General features: G+C 49.8%; 1 long non-coding RNA gene across 1 annotated transcript; it reads left to right on the top strand.

The window, feature by feature from the left end:
- The first annotated feature begins 3,151 nt into the window (after positions 1-3,151).
- Positions 3,152-5,593, top strand: LOC144162051 (uncharacterized). The gene is made up of 2 exons (XR_013320588.1): positions 3,152-3,337; positions 5,177-5,593. It is a non-coding gene; the product is annotated as an uncharacterized LOC144162051 (long non-coding RNA).
- Positions 5,594-6,058: the final 465 nt, after the last annotated feature.

The following is a 6,058-nucleotide window of genomic DNA, read 5'->3' as shown; positions in this document are numbered from 1 at the left end:
ACTAATTAAGCTTACAGAGTATCGGCACCCTTTTCTGCTATTGTTCCGTGCCGCCGCCATGATCATTGGTCAGTTCGCATCACGTGACATTTGTTTACACTGCGATGGTTCATGAGCGCCGCCATTTTGTTGTTTATCCCTTTAAGTTGCTCAACTCTGGTAGACTTAGCTTGTCGTCCCTGCTCTGCGGCTGGGCGCGGCTGACGTCATTCCGAACGCGAATCAAAGATAACGCGCTTCGCAGCATTTCAGCGGCAGAAGTGTGTCAGAAGAGGCCGTGTTGCTGCATCTTCGACAGTGGTGTTAACAAACGACCAGATTGAAGTTAGCGGCGAGGCCGTGAAAGCTGCTGTCTCGCAACACTGATAAACAACAAAATGGCCGCCGTTGTTGGCTCGCGGGTCTCAGTAGCTTGGCTCTAACACTTTATCTAATGACATTTGGCTACACGCGCATGCGCTACCGGAGTGCATTTGCAGCTGTGATCAGTGTGGGAGAGAGAGAGAGAGAGAGAGAGAGAGAGAGAGAAAACGTTTATTGAAAAGCAGGGACGGGGTAGGGGAGAAAAAGAGTTAGGAGCTGTGGGCGGCCATCCTATTCCGGTAGGCCGCGTGCCGCGGCTGCCATCTTAATTTAAATATTTATTTGCCGCTGATTGTTTTCGCGATCCATTGAACCTTTCACGGAGCGCGCTGGGCGGAAGCAGGGAATATGCCGCTCCAGCGCAAGCGGCTCGAGCTGGAGCGGCCCTCACTGATGACGTTATTGCTGAATGGCGAGCCTACATCCCTCGTCGTGGACGCCAGCAACCTGAAGTCGTTGAGCCCTCCCATCCCGACGTCACCTGTCGAACATGCGACCTGGGGGTCCGCCCCACTATGCAGCCTCTTGTGTGGGAGTGTCCCGAACTTGAAACTATTCCCGCGTGCCATCGCCGCCAAGTTCCGACGTACGAGTACTGGATCTCGCCACCACAGCACTAGCACGCAGCCCGAGTCCTGCGCTCCCTCTGGGACTTCGCACGCGAAGCTGACATTCTGAGCCGGACTTAATTTTACCCCCTCCTTTTCCGCCCTGCCATTCTTATGGGCCTCTGAGGCAGACCTTTCCCTAATAAAGTTACATCTATCTATTATCTATCTATCTATCTATCTATCTATCTATCTATCTATCTATCTATCTATCTATCTATCTATCTATCTATCTATCTATCTATCTATCTATCTAATCTTTTATTGGAACAAGAAGGGCGTGTGCCGTACGGTGAGAAGAAGGGATGGGAGGAAAGATCTTACTAATCAAAGACCGTATCCAAAGAGGGGATTCTTGTTATGGGAACCTGGAAGTCGTCACCGGGGTCAGCCCCAGTTGCGAACTACTCGCGCCAGACCACTGGTAACAGCAAAAGCGCAATTGTGCGTAATAAAGATACGTCCAATCCAGTGTGTGCTTCACGTTGTACGGTGTGTGGATTAATGTTTGTAAGGCTTTCTGGGCGATGTTTGGCAAAGTGTGGGCACGTCCACACTTGGTGGTGGAGATCTGTGTTGCAGTAGCGGCATCGTGGGTGTGTGTTGGGGAATTTTGTCTATTTCTGGGGAATGTGAGGGGAGTAGGCGGCATCATGCGCATCGACTGCACTCTAAGAAATCGGGGGAGTAGTTGAAGAGTCCAACAGTCATTGTACTCCTGCAAGCGTTGGCGCGCTCCCCTCGAAAGCTGCGGGGAGTTGGATGTAATGTTCGCTCCCATGAGGAGGAAGAGCAAAACTGACAGCGTACTCTTCTCGTGCGCGGCGGAGTGCAGCCCCAGTTCCGCTCCCGCACCAGTGAAGAGTAAAGCTGCACATCGTCTCCTGTCTCCAGTACGAAGAGTAAAATTGCAATTTCATTCTTGTCAAGTGCGGGAGTAAGCATGGAGAGGCACTCCTACCATTTACGCACACCAACTCATCAGCGATGTTTTATTTGCATACGTATATATTATATAAAGCAGTTGTGTAAAAAGCGCCCGAGTACTTCCGCCGCGCATTCTAAACGTGCAAGAATATGAATTCATGTAACTATTGCTCGCAGCGTTCAGTGACATGAATGGAGCAAGCTTAACAAAACTAAAAAAACGCATGTCTCGATTTGGTTTTGTTTCTTTGTTTTGTTTTTTCCTCTGCAATGGCTCAGTTATCGACATTTAAAAAGTTGTCAGACTATGCATCATAAAAGGTGCGCACCACGGAGGAAAGAATACTGCGCGCCGATTTCAGCGATTACGCCGATTACACCGAGGGCATCCCAGCGGCGGCGGCGCGGCGGTGAACGCCGCGTCTCCGTAGCTCAGCCCGACGAAGATACGGCGTACTACCACGGCGGATTTTCCGCCACGCGATCTCGCGTCTACGGTGAAAACCGACACAGGCGGTGCACCCGCAAGAACCGGGCGAGCGACGACTGATCGCGCCAGACCGTGATGTCCCGCCAGCGCGGAACACAGGGCTGCGCTTTGTAAACCATGTGCTACGCACGAAGTGGACTTTCAAACAGACGCTTCAACCAACATGGGAAGTTCGACCTGCCCTTATCGTCATGCTTGCTTGAACACAGTACGACGCGTGCTCGCATCGAATAGGAGAAACTAGGTTTTGAGAATTAAAGGTATAATTATTGAGAAAACTGAGGTTACAGTGGATCAGGACAGAAGAGCACGGGGAGAAAACGTCTCACGCGGTGCGCAGGCGTGGGGCGACTCTCCTCGGCGAACAGCACACACACGTGGCACGCCCCAGGCAAGACTCCAAAGCTCTCACTCGTTGGTATAAACATCCGGCCGCGTTCGCTGCGACGGTGGCGGTTTCAGGTGTTTCGTGCTCCGGGCTTGGCCCCTCGGCAGGCTGCCGGTGCCTGTTTTCGTTTTCGCCTTCTCGGCGCCAGCATTCTCGGCGCGAGAATTATCCGAAGCTTCGGAGACGGCTTGCTCAACATGGGAAGTTTGACCTGCCCTTATCGTCATACTTGCTTGAACGCAGTGTGACGCGTGCTCGCTAACTGCTTGCATGCCTGTGCGTCAGCGTTAGATCACGAACACGTAAGCAAGCCGTATATTAGTTCGTTCGTGCGTGCGTGTATGCGTGGAACTAGTTTTTATTTCGGACGGACATCACAGCTGCGGCGGCACAGAGGCCGATACCGGAACTATATGCTCTGTGTAGCAATGCGCGCGCAAGCCGCCGGACCAGCCGGTGTGCAGTCGCTGTCTTTGCAGGCTTCGCGCCTTAAGCTTGGGATCTTGGGATGACGACCATGGATTTATCTACCGGACGAAGAAATGCTGGCTGGAAGTGGAGGTAAGCCATTAGTTAACCTGGTATTCTTATCTTGTGTATTTAGCGAAGGAGAGTTGCTCTCTAGCTTCGGTCCGCGGAAGCGGCTAACCCTAATGTTTTCGTCACTCATTTTGACCGTTGCTTAGATTTGAAGGGCGGCTTTTGTACCCGTGTGCAAATAGCGTCGAGTCTTGTACCGTTTCAATCCCTTTGATTCGTGAAGTCTTGGTATCCTAGCCGAATGTTTTCGCAGGTAAGAAGCACGGTCGCGCGAGTAGTCGCAGCGCTACCCTGTATTCTTAACTCGGCGGCTAGGGTTAGAGTGGCTGCCGTGCAGTAGCTGTGGCTACCTGCGGCTCCAAAGAATTTCGTACAATAGGCTGAGTGATAGGAGCGCGTCTAGCGCGTAGAAGTCACTAAAGTTACAATGATTTTAGTTACCGCCGCGCGTACTGCAGCAGACTGAAATCCTGTCCAGACAGGTTTTTTGCGTTTTGATTTGTACTCTTAGCTCGGCGGCTAGGGTTAGTGTGGCTGCCGTGCAGTAGCTGTGGCTACCTGCGCGGCTCCAAAGAATTTCGTACAATAGGCTGAGTAATAGGAGCGCGTCTAGCGCGTGGCAGTCACTAAAATTACAATGATTTTAGTTACCGCCGCGCGTACTGCAGCAGAGTGAAATCCTGTCCAGATAGGTTTTTTGCGTTTTGATTTGTACTCTTAGCTCGGCGGCTAGGGTTAGAGTGGCTGCCGTGCAGTAGCTGTGGCGATCTGCGCGGCTCCAAAGAATTTCGTCCAATAGGCTGAGTGATAGGAGCGCGTCTAGCGCGTGGCAGTCAGACCGTCAGACCGCCGCGCGTGCAGCAGCAGACTGAAATGCTGTCCTGACAGGGTTTAGGTTTTTTGCGTTTTGATTGAGGGCAGGATGGCCGGAGATGGGACTGTTAAGGGGTAACTACATGCGTCTAAGCCGATGAGCGACGCGAGAAAACTCACTTTGGGTACGGCAAACAGGTATTGTGGGCGACACAGACAAATTTTTTACACAGGCCGCTGACGGCGGCGACTGCGGCAGGCGACGGGCCGTCGCCGTCGCGGGCTTATACCGGCCAGAAGCAGCCCACGAGCGAGCGGCAGCAACGACGACGAATGGCATTGGCAGCAATGCATTATTTTTTTTTTTCGTTTGTCGCTGTCGCCCATAGTGTTTGTTGTACCCATTACGGTACTTTTTTCACGTCGGTTGTCGCTGTCGCTGCGTGTGGTTTAATGTGCGAGCGTTCTGATCGTTCAATAACGAGCCTATTGGTTCTCATCAGGTGTTGTGATCTGCAGCGTGCATGCAACGAAGCGTACTCGAGAATGAAGAAAACAGTAGCTATATGACCCATTAGCAACTTTTACACGCTGTACTTGTGAACGTTCGTTGCAGTCGGCTGAGGGCAAAATCCTATGCAAATTAATCAGGGATTATAACGTTACAAAAAGAGTTCTCTTTACTTATATTTTGTTAAATGTTTTTATACCGGGAACGATAGCGGGGTAAACAATAGAAGCGGGGTAAACAATAGAAGCTACGGACACGTAAGCACTAATGGGTTTGGGGCGCATTGCGTTGGCAGACAGCTGTAGGGCGCGCTGTCTGACATGACATTGGCCAAGTGGCACAATGAGCGTGGCTGCATCCAACGTCACCGCACATTCGCATGTAGACTTATGACTGCGCCAAGCAGTATTGCATTCCAATACGGGTTGAATGCGTTCTCTCGGCGCAAAAACTAATCTATCACGTCGTCAAACTCGTCAATTTTTTTTTTCATTGTAGAACTTATCTTTGCTGTCCCCCTCTTTCTTCCTATGCAGGAACCACGGGAAAACGGTACTTGCCCGAAGATTTTTTTTTTTTTCCTGAGAGAGAACGAGATCCCCGAGGCGTCAGCAGGAGTGGCCGTCGCATTCAAGACACTTCTGCTCACATCCTTGGACATCGTGGATGAGTTCCCATTGCTGCTGTCTGTGTTTTCAAAGGGGAAGCGCACCTTCTTGCTTCTGTAGACGTTACTTCGGCTCAAGCACGGTGCCCTGGTCGGTACTGTTCTGAAGGCCGCCACCAACATTATGAAGCATTCAGCTAGAACGTGTTTGTTTTTAATAGCAAGTTATGCCTTATTTAAATCTTAATAGCGCATCCTCATTTGAGAACCACCCGCCTAAAAAACCCAGTGGGAATGTTTCCGGTGGTTTCCTATTGTCCCACCAACATATATCTGTTGCAAAGTTCCCGTGTCAGTGGCTTTGTATCTTTGTGTTGATTGCACCTTCTAATGCGCTAATAGTAATCCACGCTGAATAGTTTTAGTCCCAAGATTTTTGTTTCGCAAAATTTATTTGTAAATGTTTTTGATGTGTCCTAAATAAGAGCTGGCTTTCCAGTCCATGTGAAGCACTCACTGATGTACTAAGGCCACTTTGTTTTATGTTAATACTGTTAACTATTTTCCCACTGCTGTATTTCTACTGACGTTTTCGTGCTAATGCCAGTACCTTTTTATTTGTGGGTGTTAATGTCATTTTTATTGTCTTATTTTAATGTTTGTATTTCAGTGTTATCAATTGCTTTTCTGCATTTTTATTTGTGAATTTTTCTTGGATGTATCCTCAATAGGCGTTACGTCTCCTGTGTGCATGTGGAGTAAGAACCGTTTGTATGCTGTGATTTTTAATTCAAAATAAATTGCTTTTTGT

The sequence above is a fragment of the Haemaphysalis longicornis genome, unplaced genomic scaffold, assembly GCF_048455015.1.
Source record: "Haemaphysalis longicornis isolate Haplotype H1 unplaced genomic scaffold, Haemaphysalis longicornis Haplotype H1 scaffold_12, whole genome shotgun sequence".
In the NCBI taxonomy this organism is placed as follows: domain Eukaryota; kingdom Metazoa; phylum Arthropoda; class Arachnida; order Ixodida; family Ixodidae; genus Haemaphysalis; species Haemaphysalis longicornis.
This window is presented reverse-complemented; position numbering and strand designations above follow the sequence as displayed.